Source organism: Schistocerca gregaria, chromosome 8, assembly GCF_023897955.1.
Source record: "Schistocerca gregaria isolate iqSchGreg1 chromosome 8, iqSchGreg1.2, whole genome shotgun sequence".
NCBI lineage: Eukaryota > Metazoa > Arthropoda > Insecta > Orthoptera > Acrididae > Schistocerca > Schistocerca gregaria.
Genome location: NC_064927.1, coordinates 142,143,925 through 142,169,035, shown reverse-complemented (window position 1 = coordinate 142,169,035; position 25,111 = coordinate 142,143,925).

Below are 25,111 nucleotides of genomic sequence, written 5' to 3'. Positions count from 1 at the left end.
GTAGTTAGGTTAGTTAGGTTTACGTAGTTCTAAGTTCTATTGGACTGATGACCTCAGCAGTTAAGTCCCATAGTGCTCAGAGCCATTTGAACCATTTGTGCACGGAAAATAACTGACGATGGCGGTAGAGGGGAGGATATAAAATGCAGACTGGTAATACTGGCAATGGCAAGAAAAGCGTGCTGTGAAGAAGAGGAGTTTGCTAACCTCGAATATGAGGAAGGCTTTTATGAAAGTATTTGTATGGAACATGCGAAACATGAACGATAAACAGATCAGACTAGAAGAGAATAGAAGGTTTTGAAATGGATTGGTACATCACGGAATTAATGAGGAGGTACTGAATAGAACTGGTGAGAAAAGAAAGCCAATCCATCTGGAAGAAGGTACCGGTTCGTAGCACATATTCTGAGACAAGAAGGAATCACCAATTTAATATCGGAGGAAAGTATATGTTTGTGTGGGTAGAGGGAGACACTTGAATAGTAAGCAGATTCAAAAGGTTGCAGTGGTAATTCGGACGTGAAGAGGCTTGTGCAGAACAGGGTAGCATGGGGAGCAGCATTCAAACCAGTCTTCGGACTGAAGACTACAACATCAGGTTACTGAATAGCAACTATTTACGATCTTTAACATAGCGCACTTCGTGGATTATATTATTTTTGTTGTTCTTAGAGGTTTCATCAATCGCAGGTTCGCCAGTCAATGGAGACCGAGGCCGTAACTGTATCTAAAATTAAATTCAGCTAAGCACTTTTTATTTCGTTGTACGTTGTTAGCCTTGCTTGATATACGAATCCATTGTGAAGCCTATGCAGAGCGTAAGCGGAGAGCTTTCTCCGTGCCCGACTTAAATCTGTCAGCACAGAGTTTCAATCTTCCGCCCTGTCTCGTCACTCCCGTAGCAGACAGCGGCTATGAAACAGCTGCAGAAAGCTGTCGTCTTGTTTCTGTGTAGGCAGCGACACAGACGCGAAATGTACTGAGTGGGCACCCACCGCAAATAACAGAGCGGCAGGTACTCTGTCAATAGCTTTAAAGAAGTCAGGTGCTGAGCATCGTATGAATTTCAAACCCGAGTTGCGTTCGCGAAAACACGACACTGTACCCGGAACATTTCTAAAGCATAAATTAAGCATAAGGTACTATCCCGCTGTTATAGATCAGCGAAACATCAGCGGAAGGAGTAGCTGCACTTAGCCTGTATGGGACATGTGTTAAACAAGTAACGGTAGTTTTGTAATTTTGCGTGTTCGGACAATTTTTCGGTGTTGGTTTGGTCTGAAATGCATCAGCAGCGTGTTAAATATAGCTGTCAGCTGTCATAAAAACCTATAGCTTCATCTTCGTTTACATGTACGCTCTGAAAATCACAGTTAACTGTCTGGCAGAGGGTTCATCGAACCACCTTGACAATAATTCTCTATTATTCAACTCTCGAACAGTGCGCGGGAAAAACTAAAACCTTATCTTTCCGTACGAGCTCTGATTTCCCTTATCGTTACTCCCTATGTTGGTCGGTGCTAACAAAATATTTTCACTTTCGGAGAAGAAAGTTGATGGTTGAAATTTCGTAAGGTGATCCGGCCGCAACTAGGAACGCCTTTGTTTTAATTATGTCCGCCCCAAATCATGTATCATTTGTATGACACTCTATCCCATACTTCGTGATTACGCAAAACGTATTGCCCTTGTTTGAGCTTTCTTGATACACTCCGTCAGTACTATCTGGTAAGGATACCACACCGCGCAGCAGTATTCTAAAAGAAGACGAACAAGCGTAGTGTAGGCAGTCTCTTTAGTAGATCTGTTACATTTTCTAAGTGTCCTGCCAACAAAACACAGTCTTTGGTTAGCTTCCACAACATTTCCTACATCTTCTTTCCAATGTCAGGAGATCGTAATTGTAGTTCCTAGGTATTTAGTTGAATTTATGAGGTTTAGATTTGACTGATTTATAGTGTAACCTAAGTTTAACGGATTTGTTTTAGCACTCACGTGCATGACCTCAGACTTTTCGTTATTTAGCGTCAATTGCCAATTTTCGCACCATACAGATATATTTCCTAAATCTTTTTGCAAATTTATTTTGATCCTCTGACGACTATACTAGATGGTAAACGACAGCATCGTCTGCAGACGACCTAAAACTGCTGATTAGATTGTCTCCTAAATCGATTGTGTAGATAAGGAACAGTAGAAATCCTATAACATTACCTTGTGGAACGTCAGAAATCACTTCTGTTTTACTCGATGGCTTTCCGTCAACTTTTAGAAAGTATGATATCTCTGACATGAAATCACGAGTCCAGTCAAATAACTGAGAGGATATTCCATAAGCAAGCAATTTCACTACAAGCCGCTTGTGTGGTACAGTATCAAGAGTCTTCCGGAAATCCAGAAATACGGAATCGATCTGAAATCCCTTGTGAATAGCACTCAGCACTTCATGCAAATAAAGAGTTAGTTGTGTTTCACAAGAACGATGTTTTCTAAATCCATGTTCACTGTTTGTCAATAGACCGTTTTCTTCGAGGTAGTTCATAATGTTCGAACACAATATATGTTCCAAAATCCTGCGGCATATAGATGTTAATGATGTGGGTCTATAATTTAATGGATTACTTCTACTGCCTTCCTTGAATATAGGTATAACCTGTGCAACTTTCCAGTCTTTGGGTACGGATCTTTCGTCCAGCGAAAAGTTGTAGATGATTGTTATCTATGGAGCTATTGCAGCAGCATACATAATTGGTGTACAGTTTGGACCAGAGTACATGCTTTTATTAAGTAATTTAAGTTGCTTCACTTCTCCGAAGATATTTACTTCTAAGTTCCTCATGTTGACAGCCGTTTCTCATTTGCGTTACAGGTGTTACCAGTATCGGCGATTATTTATTTTTTATAGAAACGGATCGGAGAATTTGTTTCAAATTTTGCTATAAGAACAGAATAAAATTCAGTAAGGATTTAGAAACGTCAAATAACGGCTTTTCTGAGAATGTCATGAGTGAAATGTGTGTGAACTTGCGAGTGGTTTAATCGTTTGAAGGCCGTGAATACGTTGAGGTTGATGAGTGTCCTAGACTCCTAGTACGTCATCAATTGATGAAATCGTGGAAATCGTTAAATAAGCCAACACCGAATCACAGTCAGGTACTGGCATTTAGCTGGCTCATTCCAAGAAATTGTTTTGAGATGTTTTCGGGATGAAACGCGTGACAGAAAAATTTGTTCGTAAATTATTGAATTTCGAACAAAACCATAGGCGGGTACTAGTTGCTAAGCAGTCGATAGATGTATTCAGCACCGCAAAAGGACTACTGGATTTGTCGTCGAAACTAAGACTCAGTCATGCAGATGAGTGCATTTTTAGTGGTCAAGACCGGAAAAACCTCAGAAAGTGCGATCAGATTCACTATTAACAGCAGCGTAGGTTTTTTTCCACAATGTCAGACAACACGGATTAGTACCTTCTAGTTTGCAGTCTGTAAAAGCTGTCGGATTTGTAGCGAATTATTTAACGGTTTTAGCCCCACGGTAGTACACCTGCTCAACAAAGGTTGTCAAAAGAAATTGAGATATTTGTCGTATTATAAAATGGTTCCTGTATGCAGTATGTCATGTACAAGATTATACAGGGTGAAAAGTATTTAAACTGACAAACTCTGGGAGGTTGCAGGGGGCATCAAAACAAATATTTTTCCCTAATGTCATTTTTTCCTATGAGGAGTATTTAAACTGATGGAGGAAGATTTCTCAGGCGGCTAATTAATTAAACCAACCAACACTTTTCTATTTTTTTATGACCAAGTGACTACACATGAACCCAACCCAATTTCAATTACAGTAGATTTTCAAAAATGCCTCCATTGACACGTAAACAAAGGTTACACCGTCGGATCATGTTCTGTCTGACACGGGCAAAAACCCCAGGAGTATCCAGAATTGTTGTTCCTGCTGTTACTATCCGGGCACCCAGGTACTCTTCTGATGCAACAGGAGTTGCGTAAACAAGGTTGCGCATCTCTCCCCACACAAAAAGGTCCAGCGGGGACGTATCTGGCGATCGAGCAGGGCACGGTACAGGACCACCTCTGCCAATCCACGTTTCTGGGAATCGTCGGTCCAGGAATCGACCCATACGACGACTGAATTGTGCCGGCGCCCCTTCATGTTGGAACCACATGCGTTGTCTTGTTGGGAGCGGGACGTCTTCCAGCAATTCTGGCAATGCTCTGGCGAGAAAATTGTAATAGTGCCTGCCATTTAATGGCCTAGGTAGCAGATACGGCCCAATTAAACAGTCCCCAACAACACCGACCCACACATTAACGAAGAACGGCACTTGATGAGCGCTACTAACTGTGGCATGGGGGTTATCCTCACCCCAAACATGCGAATTGTGCATCTTGAAGACTCCATCAGCCTCGAACGTTGCTTCATTGGTAAATAACACAGAGGATGTAAATGTAGGATGCATTTCACACTGTTTCAGGTACGACTCCGAAAACTGCGCTCTTGGCGGATAATCAACTATTTCCAAGATGTGGACACGCTATAAGTGAAATGGACGTAACAATTGCTCTCGAAGGACTGTTCTTACATTCTTCTGATTCGTCTCCATGTTACGTGCAATTGCACGAATGCTGATTGAAGGATCGCGCTCCACATGCTGCAAGACAGCTCCCTCAAATTGCAGCGTTCTTACCGTGCGACGGCGTCCCTGTCCAGGTAATCTCGTAAATGATCCGGTCTCATGCAAACATTAGTATACAGCAGGAAAGGTCGTGTGATGCGGTACACGGCGATTAGGATATTGTTGTTGATAAACCCGCTGTGCAGCTCGTCCGTTGTGAGCGCTACGTAGTACGCAACAACCAAATCAGTTTACTCGCTCCAGGTGTATCGCTCCATTAGTAAACAGAGACAATGCACTACTACACTGATGGACAGCAGTTGCCTACAACTGATGAGCGTAATACGCCCTCTAACAACTGAAAATCGTAATACGCCCCCTAACCATTGATGAGCGTAATACGGCCTCCACCAGTTTAAATAATCCTCACAGGAAAAAATAACATTAGGGAAAAATATTTGTTTTGATGTCCCCTACAACCTCCTAGAATTTATCGGTTTAAATACTTTTCGACCTGTATATGCAGATTTTCGACGTGTGTGGGGAAACAAGTCTCTATCCTAACATACCACAAAACATTTTTTTCTGAAATGTAAGACATTCTTTACTGGAGCAACTACATTTGAAAACTCACACTGGCCAACACTGATCAATAATGTAAAACATGATGCAATGAATTTCACCTGTGTAAAGAATTTAACGGATGATAGTGGGCCTTAAAAAAGTTTTAGAGTATAGAAATTAGTTTTTGTAGTTGGCTGCGTATTTTTATGACTATTAATGGCGCGTGAACTGGATCTGTGCTGTAGTTTCACTCCGGCATAATCAGCCCTGTCGAGTGGTTCAGTTTGAATTTCCGACAGTAGCATATAGCAGTAATCTGTAGTATAGTTTACAGAAGAAAATCCCTAATAGCTGGAAATGCTCATGCCAGCTACGAAGTACGATGCACAAACTGCTGCAGGCGGAAGCAATAGCCGTCTACACAAATGCCACAACACCGAAGCAAGCCTTAGAAATCAAGTTGCGCGACTGGCTGAAGTAGACCCGTCTAGCAGCCGCGCCTAGTCCACCGTAACTATCAGGGTTCTTCTTCTGCCGAGTCTACTATAGTCAGTAAGCAGTAGACAGAAACCATGACAGTAGCTAGCTCGTTCACCAAATAATCTCTGATATCTTTCGTGAGTGCGTTACTTCATAATATTACACACCTTTGCGTAATAGGGAATGGCATGTGTTCGGGAACTGACCACTGTCCAAAAATAGGTAGATACTGTTCGGGCCACGGTTTACAGACTTCAGGCTGTGGCGATGTTGGAGATCCTGTGATAAATCAGTGCTAGTATGGCCTCTTGTATCGATCTCCCTCCCTTTTCTGGCACGCACAATATGGCCAGATTGTTCGCACTCTAGGTCGGATAATGGTATCTCCAACAATCCCACACCAAACATTAACTTTTCATGGACGTTGATACTCTACCTGACGGAGCCATTTTGGATTGCCTGCGGACCAATAATGCATATTCCTCATATTGACAATTCCTTTGTTCGAGAATGATGCCTCGTCAGTAAAGAGAACATCTGCAAAAAAATTTGGATTAGTCAGAAGTTTTTGCTAAGCCCACCGACAAAATGTTACCCTACTGCGGAAGTCATTTCCATGAAGATCCTGGTGTAAATGAACATGGTAAGGATGAAATTTATGACGTTTAAGAATACGCTGTGCACTTGATTTCGACACACCAACTTCACATTCAATTTGACGTGTGCAGATTTGATGATTCACAGCTCTGGTAGCGAGCACAGCAACTTCAGCACGTTCATCTGTGCGTGTTCTAGAACGATGTCGAGGTCTTGGATTTAAGCTTCCCGTTTCACGTAGACGAGATGTGAGACGACCAAACATCCGGCGCGAAGGCGATGGCTTGTCAGGGAATCGTCTTCTGTACAGTCGTTCTGCCTGAACAGGATTTCGTCCACCCACAACGGGGTACAGTACAGGTATGTAGAGTAGGGTAGAAAACAGACATATTAACTTAATAATCATAATGTTCGCTAACAGCACTATCAACAAACAAGCAGTCTCATACCGTATTTCCTGTCAACATACATCCTCCATAGATCAGCAGCATTTCTACCATATCTTCATGTGTGTACATTATACTGTACAGTATAAGTTCCATAACACAACGTTTATTCACAATGTGTTCTACCTCCGTGCCGTCACTAGACTACTCTGATGCATGACTACACTGGCAGGCGATGTACTGCACGCCAAAGCAACAACAAACGGGATGCTCGGAGGGTGGTGGAATACAGGAGTTTGCATGGGTCGCAAATCATAAACAAGGCGAAGTGGTAACTGTGGCAGTAGTGGGAACTACGTTGGACACTTGACTAGGTAGAGCCAGGCCCTGCGCAACAGGCACAATGGGTCATATAATGCATTAGATAAACCTTATTTTGGGTGTGCAGGATAAATAAGAGAACCTGACGGGTGTACACCGATCGGTACTGGTTCATATTGTGTACGTAGATACGTAAAACGTACAAGAGGGAAACCATTATGTGCTTATGAAAGTTGATGGCAGCAGACCGTATTATTCATTTCGGACCTCTTGATAAGTATGGAGGTGTGATTACACATGTCAATCACATCGCGATTACGGGCAACATGGTGTTCATGCCTGAGCCTAAGGACGTGCGCAAGCAGCCCATGTCGGGTGTTTCAAGTGTCAACTTCGCGTCTTAATATCTCGGGATGTAATGGGAATATTGCGATGCAATCAAAGCGATTGTGTATGTGCTTTGTCATGCTATGGATTGCTGAAGAGAAAATATAGGAGGTCCATTAAAAAAAACATAGGTTTGTGTTAAAAAACACATATGCTTTCGTTTTAGAATGTTTCAAAATATCTATATTCATGGGCCCCAGCCGTACATTGATACCGGTGAAAGTCGTTTTCCAGTGGCTGTTATTGTTCCAGAGATATTTTGGATGGACAAGATAGCTGGGACACCCTGCATAGTGTGCAGAAGTGTTCAAGGAAAAGGAGAAGGTAGGAGAAGGGGATGAGGTCATAGAGGATGCGTGTGGGAGATGGAAGGTGGATGTGGAAGATGAAGCGGAGCGCATGGTTTTCGAGGATTTATAGAGATTTATAGAACCTGGGAGGGGTGGAAATCCAAGCTAGACTAGCACACCAGAGAATGGGGCAGATCAAGGATTAGTAGGTGTGAAGGATGGTGGAAGGATACAGACCCCATGTCCGGCCAGACAGGAGGCGTAGTCTGCTGTGAGTTTTGTGTTGGATGGTAAGGAGATGGGGAGTCCAGGTGAGGTCGCGGTCGAGGATGAGGCCAAGGTATTTGAGGGTAGGAGTGAGGTGGATAGGACGTCCATAAATGGTGAGGTAGAAATCATTGATACGCAAAGAGTGGGTGGTGTGGCCTATGATGATCGCCTGGGTCTTGGAGGAGTTGATACAGAGGAACTACTGGTGGCACCGAGCGGTGAATTGGTCAAGGTGGGTTTGGAGGGTACGTTGGGACCGTTGAAGGGTAGGATAAAGGGCTAGGAAGGCGGTAAATAGTTCTAAGTCTGATGACCTCAGCTGTTAAGTCGCATAACACTTAGAGCCATTTGAACCACTACCGTACAATGCTATGCTGAAACTGTACATTCTCAGAACTTTCCTTCCTCAAATTAAGGCCTAGGTTTGATACTAGAAGACTTATTTTACCAGGATTGCCTATTTTCATTTGCTAGTCTGCTTTTTCTTGTTTCGTCTGTCATTGGTTTTTTTGCTTCCTAGGTAGCAGAACTGCTTTACTTTCTGCTCACCGGTTTTGATTTTAAGTTTCCGCTATTCTTTCAAGCTAATCTCAACGAGAACTCTATACTTATTAGACTGTTTATTCCACTCAACAGATCCTGTAGTTCTTCATCACTTTCATTCAGGATAGCAATGTTATAAGCTAATCAATCATTGATACACTTTCACCTTGAATTTTAATCCTACTGTTGAACCTTCCCTACATTTCAGTCATTCACTTTCGACGTACAGATCGAACAGTAAGGGAAAAACACTACACCGGAAATACTACATCCTTACCTTACACATTTTTTGCTCCGTGCAATTTCAGCCGTATTGTTCCCTCGTGGTTTTTTACATATTGTGCATCACCCGTCTTTCCTTGTAGCTTACCCATATTTTTGTAAGCATTTCGAACATCGTGCAACATTTTACATTGCCGAATCCTTTTTCTAGCCCGACAGAATTGTACGACATTGTCTTTACTTTTCTTCAGTCTTGTTTCCACAACCAACCGCAACAGAAGAACTGTGTCCCTGGTCCCTTTACTTTTACTAAAGCCAAACTGATAGTCATATACCAGATCTTCAACTGTCTTTTCTGTTCTTTTCCATTCGTTATCAGTAGCTTAATGCGTGAGCAGTTAGTTAATTGCGCAATAGTCCTCGCTATTATCAGAGTTTGCTATCTTCGGAAGTGTGTGGATGTTATTCTTCCGAAAGTCTGATGGCACGGCACCAGTCTGCACTCCAACGTGCACTACATAGAGTGGCGCCATAGCTTATTTATGTAGAGATCTGAATATGGCGATTTAATTTCCCGACTAGTTGTGATCTGAGCAAGTGGACTTCCCTAGTAAGAAGTTCATGTCATTTAAAACACTACTATTAAGAACGTTTCGATTGTAATTCTACTGAAGCGAAAAGTACACTCCTGGAAATGGAAAAAAGAACACATTGACACCGGTGTGTCAGAACCCACCATACTTGCTCCGGACACTGTGAGAGGGCTGTACAAGCAATGATCACACGCACGGCACAGCGGACACACCAGGAACCGCGGTGTTGGCCGTCGAATGGTGCTAGCTGCGCAGCATTTGTGCACCGCCGCCGTCAGTGTCAGCCAGTCTGCCGTGGCATAAGGAGCTCCATCGCAGTCTTTAACACTGGTAGCATGCCGCAACAGCGTGGACGTGAACCGTATGTGCAGTTGACGGACTTTGAGCGAGGGCGTATAGTGGGCATGCGGGAGGCCGGGTGGACGTACCGCCGAATTGCTCAACACGTGGGGCGTGAGGTCTCCACAGTACATCGATGTTGTCGCCAGTGGTCGGAGGAAGGTGCACGTGCCCGTCGAGCTGGGACCGGACCGCAGCGACGCACGGATGCACGCCAAGACCGTAGGATCCTACGCAGTGCCGTAGGGGACCGCACCGCCACTTCCCAGCAAGTTAGGGACACTGTTGCTCCTGGCCGTCTTCCGCTCACGCCCCAACATCGTGCAGCCCGCCTCCAGTGGTGTCGCGACAGGCGTGAATGGAGGGACGAATGGAGACGTGTCGTCTTCAGCGATTAGAGTCGCTTCTGCCTTGGTGCCAATGATGGTCGTATGCGTGTTTGGCGCGTGCAGGTGAGCGCCACAATCAGGGCTGCATACGACCGAGGCACACAGGGCCAACACCCGGCATCATGGTGTGGGGAGCGATCTCCTACACTGGCCGTACACCTCTGGTGATCGTCGAGGGGACACTGAATAGTGCACAGTACATCCAAACCGTCATCGAACCCATCGTTCTACCAATCCTAGACCGGCAAGGGAACTTGCTGTTCCAACAGGACAATACACGTCCGCATGTATCCTGTGCCACCCAACGTGCTCTAGAAGGTGTAAGTCAACTACCCTGGCCAGCAAGATCTCCGGATCTGTCCCCCATTGAGCATGTTTGGGACTGGATGAAGCGTCATCTCACGCGGCCTGCACGTCCAGCACGAACGCTGGTCCAACTGAGGCGCCAGGTGGAAATGGCATGGCAAGCCGTTCCACAGGACTACATCCAGCATCTCTACGATCGTCTCCATGGGAGAATAGCAGCGTGCATTGCTGCGAAAAGTGGATGGATATACACTGTACTAGTGCCGACATTGTGCATGCTCTGTTGTCTGTGTCTATGTGCCTGTGGTTCTGTCAGTGTGATCATGTGATGTATCTGACCCCAGGAATGTGTCAATAAAGTTTCCCCTTCCTGGGACAATGAATTCACGGTGTTCTTATTTCAATTTCCAGGAGTGTAATTTTTATCAAAGGACATTGTTTCGATTGAAGTACTTCATACTGAAGCTTAGGCCATTACTGCCGAGTACAGACGTGTGTCCGTTCTCCAACTCCTCATTTACGGCAAGGTTGTTGCTTATGGATTTGCAGGTCCCGGATCCATGCGAGATTGTTTCCGCCGGGCAACGCATCTTCCCCGTGTAGCGGTAGGAATACTGATTAGGCTTCAGCAATAAGGAAATGTCCATACTTGGAGGAGCGGTGGATAGGGAAAGGAGATATGGAGGCCCAAGCACCCATCAAGCTGCACTGCGCATCTGGCCACTGCTTGACCCCGGTGACTTTGCCACTCGTGTCGCCGCATAAGCAGGAGACAAAAAAGGGAAGCCGCTGCGGTAACGTTCTCAGTGTTACTAAAAAGAAAAAGGCAAACATTTACGGTGGTACTTGATGCAGTTGTATCCGCCAGGCTTAGAATATGTAGCTCACCGCTATAATGATTGTTATTTTTACTTACTTTTTGTTGTGCGTTAAGCACTGAAACATAAATGCTCCACAAGAGTCCTCGACTGAGACTCCATGGCAGCATCTGACGAGAGATGCTGCACATTTCTCACACTGCATATGAGGAGGGCTGTGTCCTCCCAAGATCCTGAATTCGATTCACGTTTTGTATATTTTGTAAATATGCATTAGCGTTAATTGCTTGTGAGAAATGAAAATTGGTGCCAGATCGCGACTCGAAACCAGATACTCCGCTAGTCATGAACTCTCACCTTAACCATTTCGGCTATCACAGCAGGCGCCCGGTGCTGATCCATGCCATCGAATTTTACGTAGCCACACTCCAAAACCTCGAACATTCGTGAAACTATGCGTAAGGAGATAAATGTTCATTTTGTATCATTAATCAGGCGTGATTATATCACATACGCCGACAATTTCTGTGTTTATGCAGTGACCTTCCGGCATTGGCGCCAATAATGATGCTCCCAAGATTGGACCACTAATTGCCAGTATTGTTAACTCCATTCGGCCACAGTATCTGTGGTGTCACCGCCAGACACCACACTTGCTAGGTAATAGCCTTTAAATCGGCCACGGTCCGGTAGTAAACGACGGACCCACGTGTCGCCACTATCAGTGATTGCAGACCGAGCGCCGCCACACGGCAGGTCTAGAGAGACTTCCTAGCACTCGCCCCAGTTGTACAGCCGACTTTGCTAGCGATGGTTCACTGACTTCTACGCTCTCATTTGCCCAGACGATATTTAGCATAGCCTTCAGCTACGTTATTTGCTACGACCTAGCAAGGCGCCAGTATTCGTACTATCGATATTGTGAATCATGTACCATAAAGAGCGACGTTCTCCATGAATGGATTAAAGTTAAGTATTCCACCAGGTACGTCCGTTTTTCTCAATTCTAATTCTCTTGCCATGTTACAGACTTCACGCTAGCCTGCGTGAGCTAAAACGAGTGCATTTCGGCCTCCTTTAGAAAAATACGGTTGGCTCTCTTGCCACCCACAACAGCATCACCCTAGAATCTGAAGTAACTAGTGGCTAGCAGATTAAGTATCCGATGTCTCCACACAACAATATTTACCATCAGGTTTCCAGATGTTTCTTTGTAACATTTGGTTATAGTGAATGAGATCTTTCCCCTGCAGCAGAGTGTGCGCTGATATGAAACTTCCTGGTAGATTAAAATTGTATGCCCGACCGAGACTTGAACTCGAGACCTTTGCCTTTCGCAGGCAAGTGCTTTACCAACTGAGCTACCCAAGCACGACTCACGCCCGGTCCTCACAGCTTCACTTCTTCCAGTATCTCGTCTTCTACCAGATCCCGAGTTCGAGTCTCGGTCGGGCACACAGTTTCAATCTGCCAGGAAGTTTGGATATAGTATTTTATTACTCCTTCCACTTGTGACAGGGACCTGGATTTAGTTTATACTGTACTCAAATTCGATCATAACTTATTGGAATTAGAAATATTTTCTGCACACGTGAAAGTTAAGCTCTCCCCGCAATCTGTTCCTCTGAGACACATCTCTGTTCTGTATTGAAGTATTTCGCCTGCCATCGGGACAGCCACCTCATCACATAAATCTAGAGATATAACCAAGGCATTAGATTCTATAACAGATCTAGACTGGGTAAAAGGATATTAAACTATTAATGCTTGTGAAAGGAGAGCTAAGTACCTGAGTTAACAGATGAGAAATGCCCGTTACGGTAGGGGAGGAGCACAGTAAGACATAATCACAATTATTGATCAAAGCACAGAATATCACCAAAAGAACCATTTCAGGTTGGCAACAAATAACCATCAGCGCAGTGATAACGAACTGTGAAGTTGGATATTCCAGATGAGTGCTGTTAATAGCAGGAAATGGTAAATTAACTACTACGTGGGTGAAGGACTCAACGTCTTCATTGTTGACCAGGGCTCGACATCATGTTCCGGGCTCTCGTGATGCTAAGATTCTTATCAATATTGCTGCTTAAGACATTCTGACAAAGACTTCTGATATGGAAGAGTTCTTTCAAGCACACCTAAAAACAGATCAACGTCGTCATTAGATGTACAGTACTTAATTAGGTTAGAAGGTATGCTTCAATGCTTCAAACTCTTAATTTATTGCTGGAGGCTATTAATATAACCAAACACACGAGGAAATGCAGGCATTACGACTTACGTCAGATTAACGACTGAATAAGGCTAAACCTACGTTTGTAATATGTGTAGATCTAGAGAATGCTTTTTTGCTGTGTTGAACGCACTCTGAAGTTCTGTAGGCAGGAGGGATGAAATGCAGGAAAACAGTATCTACAAATTAAGTTAGATAGGTTTCTAACCCATCGCTGGTGATATTCAGTGTGCACACTGAGCAAGCAATAAAGGAAACTAATGTGCAATTTGGATAAGAAATGGTCAGGGAGAAATTAGGAAAGGTTTCAAGGGTTCCGACGTATTTTGGTTATAAACGGCAATGAAACATGAGGAGAACGAAATGGACACTATATGTTCTGCTGTTTGAACCGGAAATGAACTGTCGAGAGTAGAAATAGAGAAGATCTGAGATTAATATTGGCGGTAGCAATGAAAATGAGAAGTTTACTAATATAGAACATAAATTAAATTGTTAGAAAGCCTCTTAAGCTATCAATAGCGCAGCCTTGTAAGAACGTGAAACATGAGCGATAAATAGTTCAGACAAGAAGAACATTGAAGTTTGGAAATTTGGTAAGATTTGAATCGAACTGGAAACAAAGACATGTGTGGTATAATTTGACTAAACGAAGGGATGAGGTCATATGAAACATCCGCAGGCACCAAGCAATTGTCCGTTCGGTAATATAGGGAAGAGTGTGTGTAAGCGCGCGCGCGAGCGTGTGTATGTGTGTGTGTGTGTGTGTGTGTGGGTGGGTGTGTTTGTGTGTGTGTGTGTGTGTGTGTGTTTGTGCGTGCATGTGTGTGTGTTTGTGTGAATGAGAAAAAGGGAGGGGTAGACGGTGGGGACTAAAAGTTATAGACGGGAAAACAAAGGATTGACTGCAGTAAGCAGGAATCAGTTGGGTGTAGGGTGCAATAGTTGTATTCAGATTAAGAGGCTCGCACAAGATAAACTAGCATGGAGAGCAGCATCAAATCAATCTTCGAACTTAACAATCACATCTACAATCACAAAGCGATTCCAAGAAGTTTTGTAATATAAGTCATTTGATCCCATAGTAATTACAAATAATTTCGGTTCTCTCTCTCTCTCTCTCTCTCTCTCTGTGTGTGTGTGTGTGTGTGTGTGTGTGTGTGTGTGTGTGTGTGTGTGTGTGTGTGTTTGTGGTTATATATTTTTCCTAGTCGTTATTTTTTAGGCTCCAATGTTATAAAAATATGAACATTCCTTGGATAGCAATCCCAAATATAAATAACGTAAGCGTAAAAATAGGTTCTGGTGAACATTAATTTTCATTACTCGCAGCTAATACATCTAATAAAATTTTTTTCTTCAGTTACTGTTTCCACATTCTCACCGACAGATGACAGAAATGCAATATGGCTCAGTCGTTATTTGATGGTAAGATTACATCCAAATAACGTGCAACAACTTCATAGCTGCTATATAGAATTCTTATTTTAGGTACTTCTAAAATATTTCATCACCTCATGTTGACTCGAATAGTGTGCTGAAGTGATTATGACAGATTTTTTTAGTTAGATGGTTAGTTAGTTACGTAATCCGTAGGTCATTTGTACATTTCCTCCAACGAAATGATAAGTATACACGATTAGTGTTAATGTTAGTAAACACATTATTTTCAGTCCTATTCATACAACAACACTGAAAAATAAGTTCGTAGTTCTTATTTCTTAAATTTTATTCGTCCATGGAACAGGAGGAGTTGTCTATGAGAAATGCTTTGCTACCTGTCAGGTGTGTTATGTTATTCGTCAAGAACTGAAAAAACAATTTTGCTGAATATTGAATTTTCTGAGTTATTGACAGCTTTAATAATGGATGACAAAGGTCAGTTTTTCCTCTCGTGGTGTAGGTATGGACATTATTGTTCTTCTGAAATTGTGATGCATTATTTATGACAAACTTCATTAGCGAATACATACATTCTGACGAAGCAATTAAAATTCCTGACTCCTTGAACCGGTGCCAGAATAATGACTGCAGGAAAAAACCTTCCATATTGTTCTTACTGATCGTTTTTGTGCAATACATCTTCCTTTCTAAGCACTTAACCACAATGGAGCATAATTCTTCCTGTAGAGATCTTCGTAATACTTGCGATCTATACCTTTACTTTCCTCAGCGCGTTCCATCTCTGTTTCGGGCGTTAATGCCTTGTTTTGAGCTACCCGCTCATAACTTTCACCACCCTGTTCACTGCATCGTCTTCAGTCTTTCTACAGTCTCCTTTCCCTTTTTCCAACAGCTCATCCATTCCAGTTTAACACATGCTATTCGAGTTTTTTAAGCAACACGTACCACTATCCACCTGCCTCTTTTGCTAACTAGATTGTTTAGTTATGTATCCACGGATTTTACGCAATGTCATTTTTTGAAATTCTAATAGACACTCAAGATTTATCTTCTTTCCATCTATCTTACATTCTAATTTTGTGTTTCTTTTCCATACTCAAAGTTTTCCGTCATAAATTTTTACTTCCTTATAGATTTAACAGTTTGTTTCGTCCTTTCTAATATTCAAATAGGCCACTGTCTTTTTCTTAATATAATAATAACCGTTGTCGCCTGTATGGCGTTTATTGGAAAGTGGTGCAGCCTGTTGTTACTTCTCCTTTACAAATGAACTGTGTTTTAGTGGATGGGATGGTAGCCTTTGGCTTATTAACTGACGAGATTGAGATGAATATCATTTATTGAAATTCTCATTTTCGGCAGGTTCATTCGTCATCTTGAAGACTACAGTGGATATTCCGTCTTGGTTTATGGCCCACTAGGTTGGAAGGTGATGTCAGGCACCACGATGCCTCTTAGTGGTCATAGACCTCCCAGTTACAGAGATCGGTTAAGAACCACGACCCTATCAGAATGTCACCAACCTATTACATACGGCAGCCAAACTAATATATCAGATAAATATCGAATTATAATCAGCTTTATATCAAGAATTCTCTGAATGGATTCTACGTTCAAAATTTCATAAATGCAATATTAACAAATTTGTATGGCCTTTAAAAGCCACAGATTGTGATTAAAAAAAAACTCCAAATACTTCCATATTCTTAAGATTAAGCTTTGTTCATGTCACAGTAGACACTCAATATGTGATTATTAATGTCAATGCTTCTTTTTCCATTTTCATGGGCCTCAGCCATAAAATAAGTGAGTTCATAGTTTGTTTAGTTTATCCTCATCAACGAGAAAAACTTCACAATAACAAATTACCCTCCTCGTAACAACGAATAGATCCTGGTCATCAGTCACCACTGGAACAACACAGACATAACAAAGATCTACCAGTGCCCTTTGCACCGCATTAACTGTACGGTGTCACGCGCTGCGCTCTCTAGATGCCATGGTATCGGCGGCCAAAATGTCAGGTTTCGCGTAGCGGAATTTAAATAACTTAATACCCTTTAAGAAAGATTTATTCTCAACCAGCCAGCATACGTAGCAATTATCCTACATAATTAATAAGTATACTAACCGTAGGGACCAGAGTCCACATCTTATTTTAGAATCTAGTGGCCAGTCCTGTTGGGCGCAGAAAATCAATTCTTTATACTAGTGCTTCTAATTAAATTAAATAAAACACAAACAACCAGTACAGCACATCCACACAGACTAGACTTTGCAACATTTACAAAATCGTCAGCTTTTTGCTCAAGCTTAATTTGGTCGTAAATACGCTTGTTCGTATTTTTCACCAGGGTTCATAAGCCTTCCAATACGTTCGCATGTGGTACCACTGTCGGGAAAAACCCTCCGCTCTTACCACGCGTGCAGTGCCCTAAAGATGAGTCTTAACAAGACTCCCAAATGCAATAAAATCTAGCGCTATCGGCACACATACGTAAAATCTGTCATCGTGTTCCCGCACAAGAGTGTATAACGTCACCATAGTATACCCTTCCAGCAATCAACACAGAGAGATATAATGGATAACCCACTACTTGCTGTAGAATTTTCCAGGTGACTTCATTATATAAGAAGGGCAAAAGAACGGACCCACAAAATTACATACCAATATCTCTAACTTTAATTTGCTGCAGAATCCTTGAGCATATTGTCAGTTCGGACATATTAAACTACTTTCAGCCTGAGGAGCTTATGTCAACGATTCAGTATGGTTTTAGAAAGCAACGTTACATTATATACTGCAAACTATAGATGAAAGGCATCAGGAACTTCCATATTTCTATATTTCCGGAAAGCATTTGACAAGGCGCTCCATTGCAGACTGTTAACGGAGGTACGAGCACATGGAATAAGTTCACGGATATATGAGTGGCTCGAAGACTCCTGAAGTAATAGAACCCAGTATTTTTTCGTCTACGGCGAGTGTTCATCGGACACAAGGATATCGTTAGGAGTGCCCAGGTAAGTGTGATAGGACTGCTGTTGTTCTCTATACACATAAGACTTGACTAACAGGAGCAGCGATTTGCGGTTATTTGCTGATGATGCTGTGGTGTACGGTGAGGTGTCGAACTTGAGTGACTATTGGAAGATACAAGGCGACTTAGACTACATTTCCAGTTCGTGTGATGAATGGCACTAGCCCTAAATGTGCAAAATCAAACGTTTAATGTTCGGATACAGTATTACTATTGTCCTGCTTGACACAGTCAAGTCATTTAAATACCTGTGTTGTAACCGCGACCGGAACGGTCGCGAGGTTAAAGTGACGGAAAGCGCGGCGGAACCCTCGGAGCGGCCCGCGAACAACAACGCAACGGGAGAGGACCGACACGGCCAACAAAGGACAGAACGAACAACAACAAGATCGAAAGAACGGAGTCACAAGGAATGATAATACCACGTCCACTCGTACACAGAACAAGAAAGTAAGTAAGCTGTCTAGCGCGAGGCGGTGTGTCCAGAGGCGTACGCAAGATTAGACCCGCTGGCTGAGATTTTTTTTTCTTTATTGTGCTTTCATTTCCCTGCCCCACATGGAGACGTTAATGGGGGCAATTAAAAAAGTCACCAGAACGTTGACGAGTCTTCAAAACTCAGAGATGACACTGAATGGACATGCACACGTTAAAAGTCGGCCACAGTAGTAAAAACACTCCGGAACAACACACTTAAAACCCACTTGGAGCACACACGACGAAGAATAAAACTGCCTTCGTGACCTGCCGCGTGAAAGGGCAGAGAGGATGGAAAAGGAGGGGCAGCATGGGGCAGCAGGGGAAGCGGCGGGATGAAGAGAGGAGGAGCATCAGTGGGTACACGAAGAGGCAGGAGACACGTGGGGCAGGAGATGAAGAGGGAAGACAGGGCAGGAGGGAGTGCAGAGATACTGAAAGGAGGCACAAGAGATGGAGGGGGAGTAGGAGGGGGAAGCCGCTTAGGAGGAGCGAGGGGAAGGACAGGGAGCCCTGAGGAGGAGGCAGGAAGATGGGGTTAGAGTTGGTAGGAAGGGTAGATGTCATCAGGGAGGGGTAGATGGTGGAAGTTGCGTTGGGAAACGTGATGGAGTGTGTCTGGCTGAGTGAGAGGCAGGCTCTTAAATACTTTATCGGGGGCTCCGCCATTGGCTGCTGGAACCACGTGTTCCCCTGTGGCGCCCTCACACTAAATGCAGACGAGGAGGCGCGGGCCGCCACAGCTTACGGCGCGATGGTGCAGAGATCTCTAGGGGTCTTCGACGTCCATGACGTCCAGCGGCGATTCAAATTCCGCGGCGCGCCGTACCAGAACGTGAGCCTAACGTTGCGAAATGAGGTGGAAGGAGCATGTGAGAACCATGGTAGAGAAGACGAATGGTAGACTTCGGTTTATTGGGAGAATTTTAGGAAACAGTGGTTCACCTTCAAAGAAGGCCGCATAGGACGCTGGTGCGACCAATTCTTGAGTACTGCTTGAGTGTTTGGGATGCGTACCAGGTCGGATTGAAGGATACATAGAAGCAAATCAGAGGCGTGATGCTAGGTTCGAAGAATACATAAGTATTACGGAGATGTTCAGGAACTCAAATGGGAATCCCTGCAATGAAATCGAGATACTTTTCGAAAAACACAGTTGAGAAAATTTAGAGAATAAGTATTTGAAGCTGACTGCCTAACGATTCTATTGCCGTCAACAAAGATTGCGCGTTAAGGACCACGAAGATAAGACACGAGAAATCAGAGCTCATATGGAGACATACAGACAGTGGTTTTTCACTGGCTCTGTTTACGAGTGGAACAGAAAAGGAAATGTACTGGTACAGGGTACCCTCCGCCACTCAACATACGGTGACTTGTGGAGTATGTATGTAGATACAGACGTAGGCAAAATACCAGGAATACCATCCGACAACGCTGGAACAACTGACATCGCATTAAACTCAGACAACACCGACCTTGTTGCGAGCCCGTAGATGGTGGCATATGATCCACCACAGAGAGTCCGTAGTTAGCTTTTGGCGCCCGTGCATTCCAACTGTTTCCACATAATTTCAGTCCTGGTCGCTGCCCTCGCAATAGCACCTCTTATCACTATTAGATTCTTCCACTAAGCCAATGGTGAACACTAACCACAACACGAAGCAAAGGACCTTGCGCTAACAGCAACGATGGAACAAAATCTAACTGCACACCCTTCACAGCTTTCCCCACAAGAAAGTGCCTACACAAAATGACCACCAACCAAGGCAACAGCGTTAACTAAAACAATTAATAGGAGACGTAAGGAGTAACAGAAGAAAATCAAATGGAACATAAAGTAAGTCTCCATTCAAGAACCAGGTATCTGCATTTTGCATCAATGGCCCCGCACTCGACTGTAATACGATCGTTTCACACTGATAACTCAGACATCTCATGCGGAATTCGCAGTTGCAAAACCTGCAGTTCAGAGACGTGGCCACCCACATACCAACCATTATCACTTTGCCTTAGTATGTTCGAGCTCCACAACGCTAATTCTGCCATCAAAACGGCAAGAGCAACCTGGCACCACGTCACAAATCAGATACACAGCAACTCACCTCCGCCGCTCACTATGTGTACGTTTACTTTACTGCAGGCATGATACAGCTGTGACTAGAAAGATCGACGTCATCAACAGAATCATATCATTTGAGGTAACTGTTGTTTTCAGACTCGACTGGGCAGTTTCAGGGATGAAACCATATTCGGTGACGGTCACTGAAAGATCGTTTGCTTTTCTACTGTTTGTTTATCCGCATCAGTTCGCGCTTCTGTTCTGACAGCCAGATTTTCCCGCATTAACTTTGGATTCTTTTTTCGCAGATCTCCACAGTATCTACTACTCAATGTGACGGAAAAAGTCAAAGTTGCAAATTTCACTTTCATTTGCTTGATGATTAGCTTCTGGTCAGGCCCCACATACATCAAAGGAGTCTAAATGGTATTTCCCAAAATATAAGAACCGTGTCAATACAACGAACATATACGTAAAACAAAGTGCAAATGAACAGTTACAGAACATACACGAAACTAGTAATGAAGTCAACCAAAGTAAAATTTGCAATTGTACACGTTTTTCCGTTCTACTGATTAACCCACGTTGCTACCCTCCTGTTACTCCAGCGTGCTGGAAGTAAGTAAATACCTACTTATGTTTTGCTATCAGCTGATTTCTAAATCCTTGTTTAAGTATAATGAAATCCAGTTTACATCTCACCACGTGTTCCAGGTCTTCTCATCTTTCACAAGTACTCTTCATCTCGAACAGTAGCAAGCGTGATCTTCTTGCACTCCATATAGGGAGTAACAGCAGTATTAGCACACACCATAAAAGCCCTGCAAATCTAATGCCATATTACGCAACCACGAGATATTTTCTTGTATAACATATATAATTTTTTTATTACAAAACTTCTGAATCTTATATTGGTCTTAGGCTTTTAAAAGTGTAACTGACACTGTTGTGTGTGTATGTTTCCTGTGTGTGTGTGTGTGTGTGTGTGTGTGTGTGTGTGTTTGATTTGTAGGCCGTTGTCAGTCAAATTATCGCACTATTGTGTGTGTGAGAGAGATTTGTAGGCCGTTGTCAGACCTTTTACAAACTGTCGCTTGCTTTAATCATGGACATATGTCTGAGTGGTGCCAAATGTTAAAATTTTTACAAAAATAAAAGTATCACCTTCTCGATTGAGAATCGTGACACCCTTGATTTTTATATATTAATTAGTGAATTTACTCGTGGCACTTTTGTTCCCTATGCTGGTGGTCACTTTCAGAACTCAAAATAATTATCACATAAAATAATTTAATGAAACTGGATCTTAAATTGCTGTTGTACCCATGTATCACCAGAGTAAAATAAAATGAGTAGTTGAAGCAGTATGAATGAGAACACTGGCGTATTTAAGTTTACAAAATAATTACAAATATTATTAATCCTCTTGTAAGTACAGCTAGCTGATCAGAAAATGAATGATGTTTGATTGGTAAAGCATATATTGAGGTGGAAGCTATAAAAACTCTCCCCCGAGATAATCCCTTTTACAGCGCACTCTGACTTTCTTTACATGAATCCACTGTGAGAGCAAACTCAATTGATATCACCTACGACAAAGTATAACACAAACTACGGTTCACCTGAGAACAGGAGACTGTAACTATCGCATAACAACCCTATGCTGGTGCGGCAGTATATTACTCATCTGGATTCAGGAGGCAGCAGAAAATAGCCCGCTGTGGGCAAGGAGCGGTGCACTAAGGCAGGTGTAATGTTCGGATGTGTCCAGGAGAAATTTCCAAACTATGCGGTCTGGCGCTCTGATTATCAGAACATGGGGAACTCTCTATCAGAGCACTAAAATCCCACCAGAGTTCAGTGTGAGTTGAACCCATTCGCTAGTCTGTCAAAACCAGTTCGACTCAGAGGCATAGCGGTGGATGATGTAATTTTGAACCGTCAGACGGCTGACTGTGGATGAATTAGTTCACTCGCGTGACACACGGTATGTCTGAGATGATGTGCAGTCCACTGCCGGTACTGACTCGTAGTAGATCAGAAGATACAGACTGCAAGTCTCACCCAGTAGGAATACATCTGAAGCTCTCCACCAGAGAAGGACCAGAAGACGAAAAAGGCAGAGAATGTTAACTACTTTCCACCAAGCCTCGAAAACGGAGCCGAATTAGCAAAAACGAAAAAGCCATCACAATGCACAAACCAGTCGAACTATACATTGAGTCTCCCCTATAGACTGTTGTGTTGGTCCTGTAGCAATTCCACACACAGCACCGAGATTCCTACGCTGAGAGGGGGGCGGCAAGCTTCCACTTTGCATGTCCAGAGAGGAGCCAATGAACAACACAAAATCTCTCTTGGCTTAAGAAAGAAGATTCTAAACAAGGGAGGCGTCGTAAGCATAGCCATGTTTTGGAAATAGGCATCTACGTAGACTGAACCACAGTCCCTCATTTACAATCTGATCTTTCCAGCAGACCATTTCCAGTTTCTGAAAGGAAGACAGTCGTGCCCACGAAATATATGTTTTTGCCGCTCGCAGAAGAACTTGGCGATTCATCAGGGAGCTTACAGCCTTTCCTCCTCTAAACATGTGCATCAACCGCTCTGTCCATAAGGTCTCAACTTCTAACATGAGTTTTCTGACCTTCCTATTGTTTGTATAATGCTTACAGCAGTCTCTCTCTTAAACGGCTTTCTCCACCCGCTTTTCGCCAACTGGTCGCCTTCACGACTGACTGCTGCCTAGTTCAGGGGAAATATTTTGCACACTGGTGCTCTTCTCTCAGACCCTAGGTGGAAGGTGGACAAGGCATCGGCCAGAAGACCCTCTGCAGGTACCATCCGCTGAACGCTGCTTCCCAGAATCGCTCACACAGCACGGTCGCTGCACTCGGTATTTACGGCACCCAGTTCATCTCTCTCCCTGTTCTCCGCCGCCTCCACTATGGCCCCTTGGGTACAAATTCTCTAAAGATTACACATGCCGTTGTATGAACATCCTGGCCACAAGTTTCCTCTAGTGAAAAGCCATTACCACATTTTGCAAATGTAGTACTGGGGGAAAATAGAGATCATTACCTAACATATGAACATTAATCCGACAATGTCAGAGTGAGAGACTGGCTTGACACTTCACACTTTCTGGTGAGTGAGCTGCTTTGTTGCTGTAATTGAGAATGTACCATTTGCGTCTTGTTGTACGTCTTGTTCATTTGTGATTGTGTCTGTCCTGTGTTTTTGACTTCTGTGTTACTGTGTTTGTATGTAGGTGACGATCTGTTTGCTTCTGTGTGCTAGATCCCCGTTTATGTTTTGTTTTAATTTTGTGGTTCAGCTTGTTAGTAATATTTGTGTTGTGTTCGCGCGAATGGATGCCACCGGTGCTGGTGCGCAGAAACAGTTTCCGGTCAGTGCCACGAGAGGCGCTTTGAAGTTCGAAGCCAATAACAACTGCGACCCACCAGCAAACCTCTATGCCGCGGCCAATGAGATGGACTTCATGGTTGTGATAAGCAGCGGCCACAGTTAGCAACGGATGTTTCATGTTCAGCGTTGGCATACGACACCTCTAGTACCGAGTCCCAGGGTGGCAGTTCATAGCTACAGTTCGTAGCGGAGAGCAGTTGGAGACAGTTGACTACAAGTGGAGTCACTAACAGCATTCGCATAGGGACAAGTGTTTACTATCGTGATTGACACAGCTGCAGTACAACTTACGTATCAAAGCGCGATAAAGTGTATATGTGTGTGTATCATTAATTCGTTAACCCTGCACAGCCTCTCCGTCCACCTCGGAGCACCTAAACCTAATACAACGTGAGCCACACGTTCTACCCAGACGACCCGTACGCATCACTTTGTGTTATGTTCATTGTCCACAGATTTTATTAATTGTAATTCCTTTTTGTAGTTTTATTCATTGTGGCTGTGCAGTGTATATCGGTAACTGTGTTGGTTGTTGAGTTTTAGTGTGGTTCAAATTTCTGTGTGTGGCTTTTCTGCTGGTGGTGCGTTTACAGACTCCCAAAAAATTATGTTGTTCAATTTTGCTGTGTATGGGGAGGTAAAAGAAATTTAACATTTGACATTTTCTGTTTTCACAGTGAATATAGGCACACGCAAACACAGCAAAGCACTACAAAGTAACAACGTCATTCTGCTTTCGTCCAACACCTCACTGATAAACACCACAGCCACTCAAACATCAACACAATCAAAAAATTATCAAGCAGCAACATCCCCACACATAAATTAATAAATGGGGAAAACGGACAAATACATAAATCTATAGTAGAAGGAAAGGAATACACCGCTCTCTGCAATGGAACTATGTTCTCTATCCTCAGAGGACTGTCAGACAAAGCAAACCATAAACACACACACAATCTTTCCGATAGCCACTGAAACTACTCATGCGTTATCAAAATACATACTTATTTTTTAAACGTGTGGTCAAACTTGATTGACACACAAGCCACTAACCAAGAAGTAAATATACTCGAAATAGATTTAAATACAATGTCAACACACATGCATTACGCATAACATAGTGGGGAACCTTATAACAGAAAGTCAATACATAATAAAACAACAAGAAAGGAACAGTGACTCAAAATTCAGTGCAGGTCTGATAAGAGATTTAAATACAGAAGATATTAGAGTCGTAATAAAGAAAAACAAGAGAAACATTTTATGAAGAAGGAAAATAAAAAAGGAAAAAGCCTCCATAAGAGTAATGAATAAA